Source organism: Pavona decussata, unplaced genomic scaffold, assembly GCF_977016875.1.
Source record: "Pavona decussata unplaced genomic scaffold, jaPavDecu1.1 SCAFFOLD_321, whole genome shotgun sequence".
NCBI classification, from domain to species: Eukaryota; Metazoa; Cnidaria; class Anthozoa; order Scleractinia; family Agariciidae; genus Pavona; species Pavona decussata.
This window is the reverse complement of record NW_028145711.1, coordinates 277501-289527: the sequence shown is the minus strand read 5'-3', so window position 1 is coordinate 289527 and position 12027 is coordinate 277501.

Here is a 12027-nt window from a genome sequence, read left to right as displayed (position 1 = left end):
AGGCCATTTGACTTGAAAATATTACTGACTTCTTGTTTTGTTTTCTCAATGCGTTTAGATGTTACTTTGCATACCGCAAGACCACCATCATGGCGGAGGCCAACTTTGCCTTTGAATTTCGGTGTGATGAGGGACAACATGTATGTGCCCATGAGTTTGCATGTTTTGGCTCCGTCATATGAGTCCATCGTCACTTCGAATAAGTTGTTAGTGCTTTTCTTTTTCCATGGCACGTTCTGGTGATACAACAGTGATTTTATCGCATGTGTGATGATGTGGTGGTCTTGAGGAGAGATGTGCATGAATTGGGATGCTTAGTCTAGTGCCTTTGTCAGAAGCTGCTCCAAAATGGATGGCTAGAATTCACATTCATCGAATGTAATGAATGCGTGTTGGGAATTGTTTAAAAGCATTCGATGACATTTGAGGTATTTTTCCATAGATTTAATTTTGTTGCTTTGGTTATCTCTGTTTTTGCTATCTAAAATGTGCTTGCTGATTATGCCGATTTCTGATTTTGTGGGATTTAAAAGTCTGCATGTTGGGCTGTTTGTGAAGTCAGGCTTGTGATCTTTTAATGTTATGAATTCATCCCTGCTCACGGAGAATTCAATGCAGTCGTCCAGTTTGAGGTCTTCGGCGATCTGTTTGTCAACAGAGGTAATTGAATTCCGCGTGCTTTTGTTAGTTTTCTTGTAAGCTTTAGTCACGTTTTTCTGCAGGAGGTTTAAATACTCTTGAGGCTCGGTCTTGTAGTGGCTGGTTGTTTTTGTCGGCTTTTACATAGATGTTGTTATTTTACATATTCTAATCTGTGGCTTGATTTTAAACATTAAGGAAAACGTAAGTCCAAGTTATCAAATCCTTCTTTTGCCCGTATAGGTTTTTTGGTGAAAAGAAAGAGCAGGGCATACTGTAAGTAGTCATTTATATAGAAAAACTGCAAACAGCAAAGCAGGAACTTGGCAATATCGAAGTTGAATCTTGACCTTGACCCCCTGTTTTTATCCAATTTGACTAACACCTTGGGCAAACTGTACGACTTCCCCAGTTTGCTCATCGTGAATTGTGATGAAACCCCCGGGCGAGATAAAAGCTGTTGAATGTTATTTTGAGATTTTTCAGGTGTCCTCGCCATATTATTTGCCAGTTAACCTCAGAACAAGACCAATTAGCAAGTTGTTTCACAAAAGGGTAGACCCACTTCACTACGTGTTGGCATTGGCATTGATTGTTTACGGAGCAACAAGGACAAAAAACTTGAAAATATTGAAGAATATTTGTTTTGTGTCAATGAGAAAAGGATTCCATGATACTCATAAACTGAAAACAATTACAAAAATGCAACTAAATAAAAACTAAACTAACAGAAAAGTTATGAAGGGAAAAACGCTTCTAGATGTCTTTTTTTGGTGGAACCCCAACTTGCTTAAGAACAATAGTACATGAAACTAATCATATACAGTGCAACATGAACAAGAATCGAATAACAAAGAAAACAAAGCACTTTCATAAATTATCTGACACACGCAGTAGAAATACTTGAGTGAAAGTGCAAAAACACGACTTGCACTAAACTGGGTTGTGCTTCTTCCGTGCAAGGAAAAATCTGAACTGAACTTTGGTAAAGCAGCATGAAATAAAATAGAGGCGTGTGCGATACCATAAACCTTAGCGAGAAATTGTGGATAAAAGAAAGTGAATAAAATAATGAAATGCTGAACTAAAAAAAAAGGAAACTAACAAAAAGATAGGCAATCTTAATAATAATAATGTTTACTTCATAAGATAAACACACATATCTTACATGTATGTTACAAAAATTGTGAGTGTAAAAAGCAAGCTACAGTACATGAAATAACAATATTTGTGATGAAATTGAGGAAACTCATATTTAAAAATTAGGCGGTTTACAAAAGGACTCATCTGTTCTTTCATCTGTTTTTGGTCCCCTGCATGTGGTAGAAAAATGTGAAATGCGTTTTTTATGTAATGTTTAAAACACAAGCAGCAGTGTTTTATTGGGATTTAAAACCACTCTGCAGCGCCTCGTGGTTTTAGACCTGATAAAACATGTGCCGCAAGTTTTTTGAATGGCTTCAAAACCATTCCTAAAAAAGGGTGTGTCGAGAGTTTTTAACAATGATGCTTTTGTGAACGTTGGAAATTAGCATACTGAAAAACATTAAACACTGCCACTGATAAGGAGGAGGTTCTGTTGGGTTTTTAAACCACTGCACGTGATGTTTTATCGACCAGTTGATAGGTCAATGGGCTTATGAATTATTAATGAGTGTTTGAGTGATACTTAAAGGGGGCTCTATCGTGTTATTTTTTTGGTATTTAATTAAGGGCAAAGCAAGCAAAGCCATACTTTATTACTATTCTTACCTTGTTATGTACTGTGGAAGAAGCACTAAGACATACTGTTACATTGAGATGCGATGTAGCCTTTCCTAGCTAAGCATAATACACATTTAATTTAATTGGGTCATTTAATTGATTGGAAACTGCTTTCATATCTGTAATCAGGTGGAAGACTTAGAGGCAGCTGTGGCATGTTTCTTGATGTTGGGTAATGTTACCACAGGGAGCATCATCTGAAAGCCAAAGGCTAGCGCAGTGGGTGGCACATTCACTATGGGTTTCAAATTGGCTTGAAATTCTGATAGCAGGTAACCTTTCAAACTCTTAGCTTTGCTTATCAATTCTCGAGTTTTATCTGTTTTGATTTTGCTCCACAGTGTTTCCCCCAGGCGTTAACAGCTGATCCAGTTTTATGAGATTTTCAGCACCAAGCTCAGTACAAATGTTGTAATGGCTTTTTCTGCCATTGTTCTAAAATTTCCTGCAGAAATGCCCTTAAAAAATGCGCTAAAAATGGCTCTGGTTACCAATATTGTTCACATTCTCGTTTGTATCGCTCATATAGGACAGATTTTTTTTGTTTTAATCACAGGACTGGTTGGCACCTACCACCTAATAATTCACTGACCCATGGTTTTTTTTTTTACCTTCACAGGAAGTATTTTTGTATGAAGAGTATTCAACACTGTCTGGATGGTGATTTAATTCTAGTACAAGGGCTTTAGTTTCCAATGGAAGTTTCTGAAAAGGCCGCTGATTCATCTTAGGCGCAGAAGCTCTAGCCTTTGTTATATCATATATCCTGGGTTGTTTGTATAGTTTAAAAATCTCCTTAAGTTCTTTATTTGCGTACTGTTGTGCAAGAACGCTTAAAAGTTCCACACGTTTGGGGCTTCCAGGCACTCCACTCTGGAATAACTGAGTGCTAATCCTTGCACAATGTTAGCATTTCCATGTTGGGCTTTCTATTTTTTTCCTTCATGAAATGATGAATTATTTTTAAAGAAAACTATATACAAGAAAACACCTAAAAAGGTTAAAAAATTTAATAAAAAAGACGTTTCGGTCATTGGCCTTCATCAGTTGCAGTGCAAGTGATCAATAAATTACAATTTCCTTAAATAAGCTCACAGTATAAAAGATGACATAACATTACAAAGATGATTACATAACAGGGCGTGATAACACACGGTAGCAAAAAATTAACAAGTGATGAACAATCGGTAATTACCAAGCGGAAAACTATAACAATGCGGTACCAAACTACGAAAACACAATAAAATTAATGAGCAAATACAGTACAAATAAGATAAGAAAAAAGAAAAAGTTTTGTAATTTCGTTGAGTCAGCTGGAAATATCAAGAAACCAGAGTAAAAAATAGCAAGAAGGCGAAAGTTATAACAAAATCCCCAAACGAAGCCCCTGAAACCATGCCGCGGCAAGGCACAACAGGCACCCTGAACAGGGCCCTTAAACAGCAACATTGTAATAAAATCCCAGATGGAGCCCTTGAGATTACCTTGCGCTAACAAAGCTAACAAGATCCGTGGCCGAGGCCTTTGAACAACTAAATTTGAATGACCGCCAAACTTGCTAGTTATTTTCACGCTAATTGTAGTTTATTATTTTCGAGTGAAATTCTTGACAGTTATTCAACCCAAAAGGTGCCAGAGAGAACAACTGTGCACTACATTATGCCTCTTTAGTGATAACAATTTTTTTTGTTCTATACTTCAATAATTTCAATCTTAAAGAGGCATTGTCACACAGATTTTGCTGTGTTTTGGTCAAAATACACTAAGTATATGACAAAATACCTGCTCAAACATAAAATTGCTTTAAGAACACCAAAAAGATAATATCAAGACAAGTGATTTCTTCAAGGAAGAAGAAACCGTAATAAGTTTTTCTGCGATTTTTCCATGACTCTTGAGAGTTACAATCCATTTCCATCCTGGCCATCCATAGCCAGAGATAATGAATACTACATGTAGTTTCGGTGCACTGATAGAATATTTGTTAACAAAACTGAGACAACCATTTCTGAGAGACTCATTGGCGACTGACGTTGGGCCTCTGAACTTGTGAAGTGTGAGAATGCCCTACGTTTTGCTGCCTTGACTGCTTTGTTTGTACTTGTGAATCAATCAAAACTCACTTCTATTCCATGTCGGAATGCTACCAATGTCTTGAATTGAACAACTTCTTTCTCAGCCAACGTATTGATCAACATTTCCATATCATAGGCTTGGAAAGAAAATTTTAGGGTGCTTTCATGACATATAGGCTTTTTGTAGTGTTTAACATCCCACACCCTGTTAAGTGGTGGGCTTCCAAACTTTAACAGCAGATGCTGGAAGTAGGCTTTCTTCACGTGGATCTCGTGTAACTGTTGCCATTCAGCTGTAAGATTTAAAAGTTGAATAAGTACACAGTACAATTTAAAAATCTAATCCAACGAAATGCAGAGAATGTGTTTTATTGTGTGAAACGTGTTGTTGGCTCTTGCATTGAATGATGCACCAATCTATCTATCTCTTCGAGTTCTTGCGCTAGCTGTGATTTAGAGCCTGAACTCATTAATCGTCCTTTGCATTGTAGCTTTTTTCAGCGCTGCCACCACCTCGCCCCTTGCATGAGCTCGCATTGCGTGTGAAGAAACTGATGAAATTCTTGAGGCAGGTGATCCAGACCGAGCCGACCCCAGTTCGTGTAGAAAGTGGTTTTTGCGATCAATGCCTTGGTTTATGGCCCTCTCTACAAGCTCTTTTCGATTTCGTGTCATTTCTTTGACCAACTATGGCGTTGTTCTGGCATGGTGACATGAACGGTGTAATCAATCAGTGCAACCCACACGAGTTGATATTCGCTGAAGGTTGAGCGTAATTCACCGACAGCTTTTCAAAGAGCTTTGATGGAATCTGAAGATCTCTGGAGCGTAGAAATTGCGAGGGCAGTCCTTTCCCATATTCTCTCAAGCTTTATTGTGTCACATTGCAGTCTGTCGATAAGTTTCTCTCTTGGTTTGGACACTCGTTTCTGGCACGTGGATTCCATATTTTCAAGTTCAACGCTATCTTGAAATTTCCGTAGATTCCGGGTTTCTCTTTGAAACCCCAAGGTTGATTGCTCGAGTGACAAACGGTTGAGCGGAAAGTCCTTCAAGATTGCTTGCAGAATCGTGAGTTTCGCCATTGCTTGGCAGCTTGAGCTCCATAGATTGCACAAGAGGGGTTCGATTGCCCACTGGAGAGAAATCTCTCCTTTATTTTTTCTGATCCTTAGGCCTTTAACCATAGTTCTCCCCAATGAACGAACGAGACGCAAGCCCTTCTGCAGTCAGTTAACCAATTTTAATAGAGTAAAAAAACTAGTGGTAAAATGACAAAGCGTTTACCCCAGACCGAACAAAAATTTTTCGCGATAGACTAAGCGAAAAAACAAGATCACATGGCCAAAGCTATGCCATGATTCCTAGCTGTCACTAGCGATGAAACAGAATGCTAAACGATGTAAGGGAGTAACAAAACGCATGACACAAAGCCTAAATAAGTAACACAATGTGTGACAGAACATAGGAACACAAGGTATGTTGTTCATTTTTTCTTTAATAATAAACGATTAAGAACTCGTTGAAATTTTTGAGAACACTGAATAAGGGGAATAAGTCAAGCGGTATATGGCGGGGTGGGATATATATTCCCCCGCTCGTCATAATCCCCTCATCTGTTGTTATCAGCTATTGTTTTCAGCCCCGCCCTCCCCTTTTACGACCAAAGCCGCAACCAGCTTTCCAGACAGTTAGTAATCGACAGGGGCTATTGAATATGTCTAACGGAAAAGAACTTAGGAAACCGAGCCAACCGAAAAATAAGTAAGATTACCGAACAGTAGTTTAGTCGGGTTATAGTTTTGCAGCACGTACCATAACTCATCTGTTTTGCAGGAAAGAGTTTGGCATGTTTTCCTATTCCCCACCAGACGTTGACATCTTCCAAATAACGATAATCGCTTTCGTTTACATAATCTGATGACACCACAGAATAGTTATTCTCCTCTTCGAAATATACTAGAACATAAGTAGTGAGGAATATCAGGGTACTGGCGCAAAAATCAAAAAATGAATCAGAAAATTGCGCTAATAATTTTTTCCAAGGTTAAATAATGGAACTATATATTATTCATTTGCTTGATTTGAATAAGGAAATGGGCGAAATTCAATCATATAATCCACTACTAATAAGTGAAAAATGAAACCAAAATATTTTATAATAAAATTGTCCAAAAAATTGCTCCATAAAATTGCGTTTAAAAAAATTTCCATCAAATAAATCCATTATAATTCACCAAGCGAAGCAGGGGTTTAGCTTCTTGGCAGTGCAGCGCGAGGTGCGTAGTAAGCAAAGCTTACACGCGATCCCCAAGAGCAGGGGAGGAGAAGCGTTAAAAACTCCACGACTCTTTGGTGGGAGAGAAGTGAAGCGGAGCGACGAGGGGAGTTGTTTATATAATTGATAATTTGATGAAAATAATTTTATTGCATATGTTTTTTGATTCAATTTATTTCAAAAGATAATTGCGCAAAATTTTCAAATCGCAAAATAATTGCGCAAATAATTTTCCATAAAAATGCGCCAATAATTTCTTTAATGCAAAAATAATTTCCCCGCATTTTCATTGATGATTTTCCCTTAAAAATTTACCAAGTAAAAAAAAACCCAAGGTCAAATAATATTTTCCATGAATTTTCACCAAATAATGTAACCAAAAACTGAAATCAGATAATTGTTCTTCTAAGAGGGGTTAAAATCTTAAATTTTGCCTATGGCTTCAGTTTTTGGTTTCATTGCATGACTTTCTCGGAAATGGTTTAAAGCAGTGGGACATTCCTGCTTTAGTCTATTGTGTTCAAGGTTATGAGACAATCGTATGATTTTTTCAGCCAATTAGAAAGTGGCTTCTGCATAATTCAGTTGTCTGGTTTTAAGTTAATATGCTAATTCAAGTAGTTTCCCACGCGTCGGAAACAGTGTTTTACCACTAAGAAGGCGATAGAATATTGGATAAAATTGAAGACAAGCAATGGAGTGAATGCGTTTCTTACGTCTAAGAAAAAAAGTAACAATGAAGAGACAAGCTAAAGACAACAAAGAATAAAGTTTCCGACGCGTCGGAAACTGCAAGGGGTTATTTTAAAGTTTTTCCTGTTTAAATATTAAACAGTTTCACAGTTTGCATATCAAAGGATTTTATCTCATTAAATAAATAAAGGCTTCTTTTTTTTCTTACACTATTCACCAATGTTGTAGAAGTATATAATAGTATAAAATGAATCGTAATTTAGAAATCCATGATGAATTTAAGAATATGGGAGAGTTGAATCGTCCGTTTTGTGACGAACAAATGTGACCTGGAAAGCGAAAACAGGCACTAACGGTTTTCCGTTTAACGGGCAAAAAAACGGATTGCATACGATGTTAAAGAGATAGTAAATGGTTACCACAAGCATTTAAACGGCATCCAGTTCCGTTTAAACGGATAAATAAAAGCATTAAACGGTTGGGCAAAGTCCAAAAACAGAATGACGTAAACATTCAAGGGTTGCAGAATTTTTTAAACGGAAAGCTGAGAACGTTAAACGGTTGAAGAAAGTCGTTAAACGATCGTAAACGGAGAGCTCAAAATGTTGAACGTTTCAATAATAATCAGTAAACGGTTTCAAAAGTTCACAAGGAAACGAACGCAAAGAAAATTAATAATTTTGATTGACTGTTGTCAAATACTGAAAATACATTTCACTGTAATACGTAAATACTGGAACCTTTTAAATGGAAATTTAAAGTATCTCATTTAGTTCTGTCATTTCATGCTGGACAAGCTAGCAGTGGAGTATAAAAAGTTATAAACAATCACACATGATGTGAGGCCTTGAATTTGCATAATATTGAAAACATGCGACTTCGCGGCCGAGAGGTCACGCCATCATTCAGTCACCGACATCAACAATTTCTAAATGGCGTGCAAAACACTCTGATTTTGAAGGGTGACAAAATTTCCACATTACGCCGAACATTGGTTGTATTTTAACCGAACTCACATGCGACAAATGGAAGAACGTCATCGTTTGAACTTTGAACAGGACTACGGCTAGGTGGAAAGCGCTGAATAAAGCCGAAAGCTTGTCAAATCTGACCTGAGTCAGGTTTGAATTGAATAAAAGCTTTCTTCCAACTTTTATTTGACTTTTCCTTAGTACTAGTTGAATCATCCATCTTGTGTTCGACTTTTGTCCGACATTTAAACAGGCTCTGTTGATAAAAATCTTGCCCGCTAGCCTGCGTAGCAAGAGTTTCCAGCGAGCGAAAATGTAGTTACTAAAACAAGGAATGACCTGAAATGATCTAAAATGACCTAAAATGATGTAAGATAAATCTGAAATATACTTAAATGATCTAAATGAAGTGAAACCAAGATAAAATTACAGAGTTACAGAACTGAGTGCTTACCAAAGTAAAGGAAGCTTCTGTGAACTGCCGGAAAGACCGAAGAAGACTCGAAAAGTTCCCATGGTTGGACGTAAGCCGATTTGATGACAAAGTTGCGTAAACAAACCGCACTAGAGTGGACTTTTTATTTTGGTCGGTCCAGCACTGACCAATTTTTTTCAGGTTCATTTTCCGGTCGCACATTAAAAGCCACACGACAAGGCTAAATTCTTGTGTAAACACTGTTAAAACGCTTTTGTAAACAATGTAAAGGCATATCTGTGCATCAATCTCCTTAAATAAACAGGCAGTTAACAAGTCAAGGGTAGCGCATGAATAAAAGATAACTCTGCGTAAGATCCATATAAAATAGCTGTATCAATCAAAACCGTGTTGCTGGGCGAAACATAGAACTTCGCTTCGTACCAATCAAAACCGTGTTGCTGGGGAAAAACTAGGCACTTCGTACCAATCAAAACCACGTTGCTGAGCGAATCTTGGAACTTCGCACCAATCAAAACCACGTTGCTGGGGAAAAACTAGACACTTTGCATCAATCAAAGCCGCTGTTGTGATACAGTAATTATCGGGAATTTCCCTCAGGAAGTCTCCGATAGAGATGAAACGTGTCGGAAATAAACGAAAAGTATACAACTACAAGAAGTCTTCCATTGTGCTGCTCACTAGTCTTTGTTATAAAATCAAAAAAAATAAAATCATTTTAGATCATTTTAGGTCATTCCTTGTTTTAGTAACTAAGCGAGCGAAAACCTATTTCTCGCGTACCCTGGTTCCAGAGGCCCGTTATCCAAATAAATGGGAGAATATAATTCTAATAAACGGAAACTCGGCAGTTTGAGGCAACTATTTTGATGAGCATGGTGTTTCCGTACTTCCACAGGCTCGTTTGCGGTTGAAATCTATTTCTGGCACGATGAAATGTACAACAGGCGTGCAGCGCTGTCAAGTTCGATGAATTTATTTCCCACGAAAAATTATTTTACCGCGGCCACAAAACGTGTAATTTCTTCAATGCAATTTTTCACAAGAAAAAAATTCTGGAAGAAAGGGAAAAGATTCTGCAGAGATATTTCCATCCAGTGAATATTGATGAACATTGCAGTTGAAATTTGAGCCGAAACTTTCCCGATGTATGCATATCTGCGTCAGTGACGCCAGTCTGTCAAATTGTCGGCATAAATGGTAAATACGCTGTGTTTCCAGCTACAGTATGGCTACTTGTTTGCTCTGACAATGAGCTTGGTTATTTAAACGATTGGGTGAGAGTTGTGAGTGTGTAATTTACTTGAAACATAAAAACTAACCGTTTAACAAACGTTTTGCTTAAAACGTTAAACGAGTAAGAAACTTTCTGTCCAAAGCGTTAAACGGATGCTCTTTTTTTTAAACGGTTAAGACAAGCATTAAAACGTTTTACTAAAATCGTGAAACGAATGCGAGATTTTAGTAAACAGATAAGGAAAGCGTTTAAACGGACGTTAAACGGATATGAATGGATTTTCCGTTAAATAGTAAAGCGTTAGTGTCCGTTTTCGCTTTCCAGGTCACAATGCGAACAATGTTGTGATAAATTATGTTATTAGGTTGTAAAAATTGTGGACAAGTTATTGGCTATAAAGTCGTAAATGAATATGTTGATTTCCGACACAAAGGAAGAGTGTTTACAATCGAAAGTATCATCTTCAGAATATAATCAATGAACTTAAGGACAAAGAACGGCGCCGATTTTAGGGGAGAATGGTCTTAGAAGTGACCTTAAAGAAGCTTGTGAAACATCTTCAATGTGTAGACGGTCAAAAAGGTACAAAAGAAACATAATATCAGACGATGAGGAATCGAACTCAACCGTGGTTGATAAAAGGAAGTTGCCGAAATTATGGTTCAACACACATGACGATGGAACTCCAGTGCAGATGACAAGACGGCAACAGCAAAACGTCTGTATCCTTGAGCGTTGTTTGCACGAGAAACCCATGAAAAAACACTGTGAAAGTGACTCTGACAATGATCGTTCAGTTCTTGGTAATCAGCCGAAAACAAACAAGTTTCCAGTTGAGATTACACAAGGTAAACAACCTGTATTTACTTATTTAAGCTTACATATTATGGTTTTGAGTTTAATCAAAGGTAAATGGGGGAAGTGTATGAGTATCAAGTCTAGTATCACCGAAATTGCTAAATGATAAGCCTCATGTTTAGAGGGAACCACTTGATATTTGTATTGTCATTTCTAAAGCACTCGATTTCTTGAGATGCTCTTGTTGCGACTATTTCCAGTAACATTTTCACAACTCAGTTTATGCTCGCCGGCCTTTTTATAAACGTTCACTTGTCAAGAAACAGAGGTGAGGTTTCACTAGACCTCTTCCCCAAAGCTCCCCTTTGGAAAATAGCTTGCATTGGGTTCAGTCTGGGTCTTAATCATTTCATGCTTGCGGTTACACACTGATAAATTGCCCAAGGGGAGCGGTAAATCTTTACCCTATTTGCCCAGAAACACTGATAAACGTAAACAAACAGAAAACCATGAATGACACGAATCATGAAATGTTTTTTGATAATTCTGCCGCTTTTATTACAACCTCCACCTCAAATAGGTTTAGTAAGTTAGCAAAACTTTATTTCAATAAGAGAATGTCGAGGCCAACAACAAATACACTTTTTCCAGAGCTTGCAGTTTTTCATTTTATATTTAAGAACACGCCTACTCGTTGTTCACTTTCATGGACGAATTTGGGTATTTATGCGACCGCAAAATTGGATTAAGCGACCCCTGAACTATAGGGTTCTAGTCCACTGGTAGAAAGAGCGATCCATGTTTTGGTTGTTGTCGAGCTTGAACTACAGTGGTGGGTACTGGATTGATGGTGCGATGTATACAGTATGTAATCAACACATGATTTTTAGTGTTTGATACATTTCACTTTATCATGATTGGTTGAGCCGCTTTGGGTTCTCATTAACCCATAGAAGCTACCTCAGGAACTGTCATGGGAAATTCTCTTGTTCTTGTTGACGTATCCATGGAAACTTCCCAAAGGCAATTTCACTCTGGGAAAATCGGTTACACACGAAAAGTTGCTTCCCCGTGGGCAACAGCCATTTACCCAAGGTTAAAATGGCTAGTGTAACTGCACCTTATGTATCAAACAT